The following is a 12,625-nucleotide window of genomic DNA, read 5'->3' on the forward strand; positions in this document are numbered from 1 at the left end:
GTCCTCAGGTTAGTTAGGTTTAACTAGTTCTAAGTCTAGGGGACTGATGACCTCAGATGTTAAGTCCCATACTGCTTAGAGTCATCTGAACCATCGTCTGCAACGTGTTGAGGACATTGCACAGGTACCGTCGGTCGTCAGATACAACAGCACAACCTGCAGGCATGTGTACCATCTGCTTTTACATTCAAGCTTGCAATTATCGTGGTGTTTCCATATTTTTACCCACTCCCTGAATTTTCCAATAATGAAAGGTACAAACAAAGAGACAAACAAAAAATTGATTTATTATCAGTGCTAGTTTGCAAGTGGAGATGAACTTGAAATTCGTTTTAGGTCAATTAACAATTTCAGTAAAGTAGAAAACACGTTCTTTGCTGCGGTGATATAGATTTGTTGGAGAAGAGATAACATTCTAACAGGGTGTGCGATAAACTTCCCAAAGAGAATTATTCTTTCTCCCCACTAAGTTAGGTAAATGGAACACAGGGGGAAATGCGCAGCTTTCTACCATTATAGAAGAGCTGCAATGGATTAAGACTCTACGAGCAAGTGATAATCTGCCTTTTTGCTGGGTTCCTTTCCAAATTAAATGCACCACAATGGTTGCAAGGACTGGCACTCAGTGATACGCCAGACAAAGGAGAGAAACATCGTCTGCTGCAGCTGCACGTGTATGAAAATATTAGTTTGTGCAGAGCTCAACAGATTGTAGGGGGTCATAGACAAAAGTAGGACACGAAGAGAAGAACATCAACAAAAGGCTCATACACCTGTGACAACTTACCCCATGTAATGTGTTTTCACCTACCCTCGTTATGGTAATAGACAGGTGAATCATACATAAGACATATTTGTCCTTTAACCAAAATGAAATCGCAGATAAAATGAAAAACATGTTTAAATTTAAGTCTGCAAAAAGTAAAGGTCTAATATCCGGAGGACAACAATATTATTATTATCGTATAAACACTCCTTTAAAGTGCTGAATAACAAATGAAGGTTCATTCAAGATAGTGCAGAAGTGTCGAAACTTTTAGGAGTGACGAATTCAAGAAAAATTTGTATTTTTGCAAAGTTCATCCCGGTAGCTGAGTTGTCAGCGTGACGGAATGTCATGCCAAGGGCCCGGGGTTGATTCCCGTCTGGGTTGGAGATTTTCTCCGCTCAGGGACTGGGTGTTGTGTTGTCCAAAACTATCGTCATCTCATCCTCATCGACACGCAAGTCGCCGAAGTGGCGTCAGCTCAAAAGAGACGTGACCGGTCTATACGACGGGAGGCCCTAGCCAGGCGACATTTCCTTTTCATTTCAGCAAAAACTGGTGGATCAAGTCGCAAACATTGCGTAACTGTACTCTGACATGCAAGAAACACTGCAAGAATCAGGGTCACAAGGATAATACGTTGATTATTTCAGAAACATAGCACGTAGTCCCACAAATTTCGTGCAGGAGGTAGATTCTGAATCTGTAAATGCGAATTTAAGTCCAGTTACACCGTATGTCGCAGCATTTGATCTGATTTTATCACTGTTCTGTCTCGTTTGACTCCTCGTCCGTGGCCGCCTAAGTAGTTAAGGAGTTCTCTAAATGGCTCTGAGCACTATGGGACTTAACATCTACGGCCACCAGTCCCCTAGAACTTAGAACTACTTAAACCTAACTAACCTACGGACAGCACACAACACTCAGTCATCACGAGACAGAGAAAATCCCTGACCCCGCCGGGAATCGAATCCGGGAACCCGGGCGTGGGAAGCGAGAACGCTACCGCACGACCACGAGCTGCGGACTAAGGAGTTCTCTCTAACGACTTGAGGTGAGATGGCGAGAGTGGAAGTCTTCTGTTAGTGATGCGGCTTACTCTGTTCCAAAGGATTACAACATTCTGAGACTGCGCGAAATAACTGTAACCTGTTCCTTACTTGCCCGCCCAAGCAAGGGAGCTTAGTATAAGCTGGGAGTTTCGGCTTCCCCGCTGGAGATTAGTTAACAGTGCACAAAGTGCTTGCTGTATTCGCAGACCGCTATCCGGACAACGTCTCTTTTCTTCTGACGTAATTCCACATTAAGGCACCTTGCCACGTCTTTCATGTTAACGTACTATTACACTATCGAAGACGTAATGTAGGATTCCCAGCCTCAGTTTTAGGAAGGTATGTTGTACTCTTGACGATTCTCTCTTGTGAGAAAAGAAGTAAACATTCATCTAAATTAGGGGAAGAAGTAACAGTGGCATCATTTGTTCGTGAAATGTTTGAGCTCCGGAGAAATATGCACTTACTGAAGCAAAGTCAATAGACTAGGATCTGGTTTGACAGAGCTAAGGTATCAAGCACATGCTGTACACCATCAGCCGGTTCTAAATGAACTAAATGTGACGCTATAATATTTTCGTACATTCCTGTAGTACCTGTTTTGTCAGAAATAAGAGTCAAACTGGGCCTTAACTGTAAATGTTCGTAGACATTTAAACTGGAGGTACTTATTTGCACTCTGTTCCGGGCTACTTCTCCAAAATGCTTCGTTTTCTTAGTGCTTCTCAGAATAAATTCAAATTCTGTTTTGAGCTACGATAAACTTTTCAGCGTAACTATGAGATGAGCAATTAGACACTTAGACGACGTGGAAGATGTCAGCAAGAGTCAGGGGCGGAGGGGGGGGGGGGGGGTGAGGAACATCGTTTGCGCTTCTGGAATGAGGACGCCGAGACATTTGGAGCAATTTCAGCGAAATTTCATGCATATATTATTTTTTAGAAACTTTTAGAGAAAAACGGTCAAATTTTTTGTGAAATAATTGCTATAAAAGTAAAAAATAAAAGAGATTAGAGCAACAATGATGCTCAAGGTTATGTACAGAAATTCGGACATTGAAGCAAAACAGTGGGTGACATTCCTTCGCAAAGTCAAGTATTTAAACTTTTAAAATCACATTTTAAGAACCGCAGCGGTTGGAAAAGCCATACGATAGTCACATAGAGAAAGCACTAACTAGAATGGGCCGTTCGGTTGCAACTGCTCTCTGATCTACGGTTACAATTTATTCTATTTTTATATTCGTTTTTTTTTTTTTTTTTTTTTTTTTTTTTTTGTCGGAAGAGTAAGTAAGGAGGAACAACAATGTCGGCGCACTTGTTAGGAAGACATTACTTCCTGCGACACACGCATTCTCCTCTCTGGATGTTTTAAGGATTCTCTATCGAAAAATTTTTGAGACGGGGAAACTATTGGAACATTTTTACACCTTCGGACGTAGGTGATTGAAATACGTGAAGCCACACAGCAGCAGACTGCACGGTCTACATACTCCAAGAGGCAAAAATCTTCTAGTATTCTCTAAAAGTCTGATTCTAAGAAAAATACTGAACTTTAAAATTTCAGTAACATCTCATTTGCTGTACGTGATTTCGAGCAACGAATATTTGTCTAATATATTTTATTTCTTGGGTTGAGACAAATCATTTCACTAAACACGTGCTCGTTTTTTCTAATTTTTTTATTTTCATGTTTTGGTCAGAAAGAATGAAAAATAGTATTTTTAAATATCGATGGATATTCTGTTATTATCAAGAGAAAGCAAATGAGGCTTCGGTTAAGAATTTAAAAATCAATGTTTAGCTTGGAATTTTGAAGCGTACTATAGGATCTTGCCTGGCGAATTTTTCTTAATTGTTCTCATTACTTTCAAACAATCAAATCTTTCAGCAACTAATTTTTGCTCTGCAGCAGACTATGCGCTGATTTGAGGCTTTCTGGAAGATTGAAATTGGGACTTTTGCCTTTCCTGGGCAAGTGCTCTACTGACTGAGCTATCAATGCGCGACTCAAGACCGACCCTCACAGTTTTACTTCCACCAGTATCTCACCTCCTCCCTTCCTAACTTATATCCTTTCTTCCAGGAGTGCTAGTACCACAAAGTATGCAGGAGGACTTCTGTGAAGTTTGGTATGTAGGAGATGAGGTGCCGACGGATGTAAAGCTGTGAGGACGGGTCATGAGCTGTACTTGGATAGTGCAACCGGTAGAGTACTTGCTCAAGAAATGCAAATGTCCAGGTCTCGATCCACAGTCTGGCAGACAGTTTTAATCTGCCAGGAAGTTTCAATTGAATATTTTTTCTAAAAAGTAGACGTTTTTTGACCAAAAACTATAGAGTATGCACTACTTCTTTCCTTAAATATTAAGCTGTTAAAACGCAAATAAGGATCGGCTAGGTCCATTTCTATTTAGGAATTCATCATCATTAAAATTTCCCTTCACAGGACGAGTTAAGTGCCACAGTACAAGAAAAAGAATTTTCAGTGAATAGCGTACATTACTATATGAAATTTATTTTCAAAAGACAAGTTAAGTGCCTCAGTGCAATATTTGTCCACTATAAGAAATAGAACTGCGGAAAAATGCTATTAGAAATCTTAACAATAATTTATCATTAAGATTATTTTTCACGGATTCTTTGTCCCTAACATGCTCGTAGATTTTTCGTAGGTTTGAAACGCTGAAATTCTTGCAAAAGATTTCTCACCATCAGTTGCTTTTTACGTCTACGACGTTAAAGAAATTTGACATTTGTCCTTATCACCTCCCCTTCTCGCCAACAAGTATCTTTTAATTTATATTTCTCACTTGTTTTCATTTTGAACATTGAAAATAAACGGTAAGAATCTAATTACCGCACTAATTAGGACACACTACAGACAAAACGATGAGCGTTTCCAATTTAAAACTGGAGCAACAGTGAAACTTTGGAAATATATGGTTGTTGAAACCTATTTATCGCTAGTGTTTTTCACGTTATCGAATAATTTAAAATGTGAAACACATTACATAAAAATTTTGTGTAATATTCAGCCATATAGTGAAAACTGTAGCATGATATTACATTGCAAACACCACGACAAAGACACGGTTACGCCTTACTCTTCCTCTGTAGTGTTGATAGTTCTTCGAACGCATTCCAGTAGTAGCACCAGATAATGTCAAGAGAACTGTCTTAGGCTATTGATTGCATGACAAAATGTAGCCACGAAGCATTAGGTAAGGAAGACATTGAAAAGCAAATAGAAATAAGTTTACGACCATCGTCGGATATTTTTATACAACATTTAAAAAGATGTAAAAATATTTAATTGTAAAATTCGTAACTTGAGTAGGAATTTTCGGAAGCATTGTGTTTATCCACAAAGTAAGGGAAAATTTGTACAGATATGCAACTATAAAACCATGCCAAAAACGCAAAAAAAGCAGTTTGAATGACAAAACGTTTCTGTTATAAGAAAAACGTAGGAGCAGTGATTTAAACGCACAAGCAATGCTAATGATCGAATATGACATTATTGATATCTCGTGCACTATAATTTTAAATCTGGTTGTTTTTCTCTCGTAATCTACATGTGTACGTACGTGATAATTTCTTTGAATAAATTGAACGAAATAAATCAGAGCAGATTGCTTTTCTGCTTAGCCACTTTATATGAAACCTAAACCGAATGAGGTTAACAGAAAATTAAATTAATTTACGAGTCTATCACGTAATAAAGATGTCCAATATTTTTAGTATTTTAATAACCAATACTATGACTTACTTCTGGTGAGTGATGAGCACTGAGTTAAAAAAATAACGAGATAAACAGTATGATACATTCATTCTCCAGAAAACAGACACTTTCAGAGACTGAGAGGCTGCAATAATACCTCTTACCTATGTTCCACAAGAGTGCAGGCTCCATACCACTGTACAGAAATATTCTAGTCCTTCAATGCGCACAAAATAGTTCACAGTTTAGATTCGATGTTACTGAGCCTCCCCGCCACGTAACGCACACGAAACGTAATGCTAGACTGTTCCAGACAACAGATCTGCATGGTTAACAATGCATTGTTAGGAAGCCACTATCAGCTCCAGAGTATTAGATGCACTGGATGAAAGTAGTTTACAGGAAACACCATTGCTGACAATGACCTGCAAAATGTATCAAAATGGATACTCACAGATACAGTTATGAACTTTTCTGCTGAGGCACATAAACTGAGATGACAAAAGTCGTGGGATACCTTCTAATATCGTGTCGGGCCTCGCTTTTCCCGGCGTAGTGCAGCAGCACCTCGACACACAATGGACTCAACAAGTCGTTTGAAGTGCCTTGAAGAAATATTGAGCCGCTGCCTCTATAGACGACCATAACTGCGTAAGTGTTGCCGGTGCAGGATTTTGTCCACGAACTGGCTTCCCGTTTATGTCCCAGAAACGTTCGATGGGATTCATGTCGGGCGATCTGAGTGGCCAAAGAATTCGCTCGAACTGACCAGAATTTTCTTGAAACGGATCGTGAAGAGTTGTGACCCGGTGACATGGCGTATTACTCCAGCACGAACGCCTGAAAACTCCCCCTTTATAAGAGGACCCGACACTCGTCTCTGACAGTGTTCTAGCAGTAGTGGACACAGAAGATCCTGAGAAAGATCCCAGCCAAGGGGTCGAAGCGTCGATCATTTTAGAAGAAACATGACGCGGCCTAATAACCCAGAAGATTTTAACTTCAGTGAGATGGCGTATTGTCATCCATAAAAATTACATCGTTGTTGGAACACTAATTCCACGAATGCCAGCAAATGGTCTCCAAGTAGCCGAACATAGGTATTTCAAGTCAATGATCGGTTCAGTTGACCAGAGGATCCAGTCCATTTCATGTAAACACTCCCCGTACCACTATGGAGCCACCACCAGCTACCTCACTGCCTTGTTGACAAGTTGCGTCCATACCTCGTGGGGTCTGCGCCACACTCGAACGCTACCTCCAGCTCTTACCAACTGAAATCGGTCTCACGTGACCAGATCATGGTTTTCCAGTCCTATATGGCCCAGCTGATATTGTTATGTCCATTATAATTATCCGAGCTGTTATTCCGTGGTTGGTTGATGAATTCTGTGTCAATTCCCAAAGTTTCGTCCCCGTCTGCGGAGGACATCTTCAAGGGGGTCTGTAGCTCGATTGAAGGTCCAACACACCCACTGGCTCGCTACAGTAGCCAGTGGGTGTGTTGGAAAAACTGGTAGATGCGGACCTCGGGGAGGATCAGTTTCGATTCCATAGAAATGTGGGAACACGTGAGGCAATACTGACCTTACGACTTATCTTAGAAGAAAGATTAAGAAAATGCAAACCTACGTTTCTAGCATTTGTAGACTTAGAGAAAGCTTTTCACAATGTTGACTGGAATACTCTCTTTCAAATTCTAAAGGTGGCAGGGGTAAAATACAGAGAGCAAAAGGCTAACTACAATTTGTACAGAAACCAGATGGTAGTCATAAGAGTCGAGGGGCATGAAATGGAAGCAGTGGTTGGGAAAGGAGTGAGACAAGGTTGTAGCCTCTCCCCGATGTTATTCAATCTGTATATTGAGCAAGCAGTAAAGGAAACAAAAGAAAAATTTGGAGTAGGTATTAAAATTCATGGAGAAGAAGTAAAAACTTTGAGGTACGCCGATGACATTGTAATTCTGTCAGAGACAGCAAAGGACTTGGAAGAGCAGTTGAACGGAATGGACAGTGTCTTGAAAGGAGGATATAAGATGAACATCAACAAAACAAAACGAGGATAATGGAATGTAGTCAAATTAAATCGGGTGATGCTGAGGGAATTAGACTAGGAAATGAGACATTTAAAGAAGTAAAGGAGTTTTGCTATTTAGGAAGTAAAATAACTGATGATGGTCGAAGTAGAGAGGATATAAAATGTAGACTGGAAATGGCAAGGAAAGCGTTTCTGAGGAAGAGAAATCTGTTAACATCGAGTATAGGATTAAGTGTCAGGAAGTCATTTCTGAAAGTACTTGTATGGAGTGTAGCCATGTATGGAAGTGAAACATGGACGATAAATAGTTTGGACAAGAAGAGAATAGAAGTTTTCGAAATGTGGTGCTACAGAAGAATGCTGAAGACAAGGTGGATAGATCACGTAACTAATGAGGAGGTATTGAATAGGATTGGGGAGAAGAGAAGTTTGTGGCACAACTTGACTAGAAGAAGGGATCGGTTGGTAGGACATGTTTTGAGGCATCAAGGGATCATAAATTTAGCATTGGAGGGCAGCGTGGAGGGAAAAAATCATAGAGGGAGACCAAGAGATGAATACACTAAGCAGATTCAGAAGGATGTAGTTTGCAGTAGATACTGGGAGATGAAGAAGCTTGCACAGGCTAGGGTAGCATGGAGAGCTGCATCAAACCAGTCTCAGGACTGAAGACAAGAACAACATTGCAGCGAAAGTTGGAAAGTTTGAAAGGGAAAAGTAGGCATTTCTCCGTGAGCTGCATGTTTGTTTGCACATCACCGTTCGAACCGTCCAACAATGCTGTGGCCACATGTGCCCACAGACGTTGGATCAACTGCTTTCCCCCCTCTGCCACATTGTGCTTAAAAAAAAAAAACTTGGCTTTTCGACTTTTTTAATCTTTTCTCCAGACCCTTAGCAGACTTCGGATCGACGCCTCTCTTCGGCTCTTTGAGTGTCCGCAACCTCTGTGGGGCTACTGGCGCACAGTCACCGATTTTCTGCAGGAGCTTTACGAGTATCGCAGCGTCACGGACACAGGGGAACAGCTGTATGGCGCGCGTCTCTTGATTTGCATATTCTGCCGCTTATAGCGCCATCTATTGATCAAAATTTGGTTAGTTTCTACAAATGATTAAACTTAATTATATACAAATGAATATTTGAATTTGCCGTAGCATTCAGTGCCCATTTAACCTAGCTGCTTAATTGTAAAGAAAAGTAATTGTTCTGAAGAGGTTTGCACTCTCCGAAGACCACGCGAAAGGTGAAAGTTTTGTCGTCGTCACACCTGCGTGCTGTGTACTCGATCACACTGTGGATAGCAGGTAGAGGCACCCGGCTGAAGCGCTGCCGCATCAGTGCGAGTCAGACGGTAGCAGTGAGAGGATGTTGTGGGAATGCGTGAGAAGAGCCGATAGACTTAACATTTAGTATAGAATGTCGGGGGTGCAAGAAAGGCGAGAGTATTAATAGTAAAATAATAAAACAACTACAGAAGTTATTTCAGTGCTTCACGAAGTGTATGCCATGTTCGGTCGAAGTTATGCAATCTGTACCAATTTTGTTCGTTAACTGTTGATGCCGAGAAGGAAAGTAAACAATAAAAATTTACAACTAAAAGAAAGTCTAACTCCGGGTTTCTTCTTTAATTTTATCATCTTCGCACAAAAATTACACTACTAGCCATTAAAATTACTACACTAAGAAGAAATGCAGATGATAAACGGGTATTCGTTGGACAAATATATAATACTAGATCTGACGTGTGATTACATTTTCACGCAATTTGGGTGCATAGATCCTGAGAAATCAGTACCCAGAACAACCACCTCTGGCCGTAATAACGGCCTTGATACGCCTGGGCATTGAATCAAACAGAGCTTGGATGGCGTGTACAGGTACAGCTGCCCATGCAGGTTCAACACGATACCACAGTTCATCAAGAGTAGTGACTGGCGTATTGTGACGAGCCAGTTGCTCGGCCACTATTGACCAGACGTTTTCAATTGGTGAGAGCTCTGGAGAATGTGCTGGCCAGGGCAGCAGTCGAACATTTTCTGTATCGAGAAAGGCCCGTAAAGGACCTGCAACATGCGGTCGTGCATTATCTGGCTGAAATATAGGGTTTCACAGGGATCGAATGAAGGGTAGAGCCACGGGTCGTAACACATCTGAAAAGCAACGTCCACTATTCAAAGTCCAATCTGTGCGAACAAGAGGTGACCGAGACGTGTAACCAATCGCACCCCATACCTTCACGCCTGGTGATACGCCAGTATGGCGATCACGAATACACGCTTCCAATGTGCGTTCACCGCAATGTCGCCATAAACGGATGCGACCATCATGATGCTGTAAATAGAACATGGATTCATCAGAAAAAATGACGTTTTGCCATTCGTGCACTCAGGTTCGTCGTTGAGTACACCATCGCAGGCGCTCGTGTCTGTGATGCAGCATCAAGGGTAACCGCAGCCATTGTCTACGAGCTGATAGTCCATACTGCTGAAAACGTCGTCGAACTGTTCGTGCAAATGGTTGTTGTCTTGCAAACGTCCCCATCTGTTAACTCAGGGATCGAAACGTGGCTGCACGATCCGTTACAGCCATGCAAATCAGATGCCTGTCATCTCGACTGCTAGTGATACGAGGCCGTTGGGATCCAACACGGCGTTCCGTATTACCCTCCGGAACCCACCGATTCCATATTCTGCTAATAGTCATTGAATCTCGACCAACGCGAGCAGCAATGTCACGATACGAAAAACCGCAATCGTGATGGACTACAAAAACGACCTTTATCAAAGTGGGAAACGTGATGGTACGCATTTCTCCTCCTTCCACGAGGCATCACAACAACGTTTCACCAGGCAACGCCGGTGAACTGCTGTTTGTGTATGAGAAATCGTTTGGAAACATTCCTAATGTCAGCACGTTGTAGGTGTCGCCACCAGCGCCAACCTTGTGTGAATGCTCTGTAAAGCTAATCATTTGCATATCACTGCATCTTCTTCCTGTCAGTTAAATTTCGCGTCTGTAGCACGTCATCTTCGCGGTGTAGCAATTTTAATGGCCAGTAGTGTACTACAACTTACAGCGCCTTTACATGAAACTAGCGACGCAGTCAAGAAGGGTTGGCCACTATGATGCAGGTAAAACAGAGTACCACATTATTGATATACTCCGGAAACAGATCAAGACACGGTTTAAAGTAAAGAATATGGGATTCAGTGCTCATGAATAAATATCGAATGTCGCAGAGTCTAGGTTTTGCAGTCATATTAAATCATACAGAAATAAAAGCAACCGTAAATAAAAAGGAAAAATGAAGTTTATTAATAGGCAGCTCTCAAATTACAGAATAAACTTTAGAAATGATGCACTTGATTAATCGTACACAAATTGTTAGAAGAACTTCACATCTCTGCAATCGTAGGACTATGTTTTCTGAATTTCATGTGGTAATGACTGCTCCCTATGGTAAAGTGAGATGAACCAATAATTTATGTGACCAAAAATGCGGACAATAATTTGACAAACGCCTCAACGCAAGCTGTTTTCCCTTTACGTATCTCTGATGCATTCCCTCAAGTATTTCATTCTTATCTTCTCGGAGAAATATCTCTGATCGCTTCTCACAGCCAATATGCGTTTCCATGGCAACACAGTGACATGACGCCTTAGCCGAGCGACGTGGGATGACGAGCACCGTTAGTCGTCGGGATTTGTGCGTCTCTCGGCGTCGCCGTCAGACGAGAATGCGTGCTGCGTGAGCGAGTAACAAGGCGCCTTACTTATGACCGCGACACGTCCAGCTAACGCGACGAGTCGCCCGTTATTTAGGAATATATGTTGCACAGGCGACGAAGCCGTCTCGTTATCTCGGTCGTATAGCGAGTAACGTACGCCGCGTTTTCGGCTATTGACACAATTGTTTTATTTTCCAATGTTTGTGATGTTCCTGAGTGTCCTAAGAGACGACTTCTTTGTTCGGTACAATTTATTACGGCATTGTAGACGCGACATTTCCTCTTGGTTCGGCTATCGCCACACTAAATTTGATGAAATCCTTAAGGACATGAGCATTTCAGTTCGTGTCCTGCAGAACGAACGACCGATGTTGTGAAACGCTTTCGACGTGTGAGACCAATGTCATTAGTCTCTTTAAACATTTCTGTTTGTTTCTTACTGAACCACATACATCTCTTCTTGTGCGTAGACCAATGTAGCGTGTGCACAAGTCTCATCGTTTCTTGGCATTCAGAAGAATGTTGACCTCGGCACGCTCAACGTTGACGTCCGAAACCACTGCCCGTCTGCAGACAGCTTTAAGGGGTAAGTGGTTCAATGTTTCTTTGCATTACGAGCTGATCACCACTCTGAGGTCGGTATGTAAGTGTGCGTGACGCATCTTTATTCACAGGTATATTGCCGGAAGAAATTTAAGATAATACCCCGTTTCATGAACTGTCTCAGCACCATACAGGCGAAGCTGCTGTGTGTGATGGAGTGTTATGGGAAAGAGACTTCTTTGAGACATTCGCTCTGTAACAGGCTCGCGGCAGGAGACAAGAACTGGGAAGCACTTGTACCGAAATAAAAGATACCGGTCTGAAAGGAACATAAATAGCCGTTTATTGTTGATTACAGTATTTTTAAAGCGTGACGAAAATCACCCGAGGTGGTCAGAAATGTAAAGTAACGACGGGAGGCGACATGAAAAGTAACGAGCACATAAATTTAATTACAGAGAAATCAAATGGCATTCCTCGTTTGGGTTGGAGGAGCTGAGCAGTTGTCATAACTCAAACAATGAGCGAGGCCTATTGCTGGTCATTCGTCTCCCAGCTGCAGGTAGTTATCCTACTCCTTTGTTGAGAGAGATGACGTTACAGTCGTATTATTCGCCACTACTTGATTGCGACTGGGGAAGGAATAGGTCGTTATGTTTCGTAATAAACAGCTTTACCATTTGGCCGAAATGATTCAAGAAACTCTGAAATGGAGTGGCTCTTCTCTCATAAATGTTCTCGAAGGTGAGCACTAGCTGCGGTCTCAATGTGTT

This window comes from Schistocerca gregaria, chromosome 1 (assembly GCF_023897955.1).
Source record: "Schistocerca gregaria isolate iqSchGreg1 chromosome 1, iqSchGreg1.2, whole genome shotgun sequence".
NCBI lineage: Eukaryota > Metazoa > Arthropoda > Insecta > Orthoptera > Acrididae > Schistocerca > Schistocerca gregaria.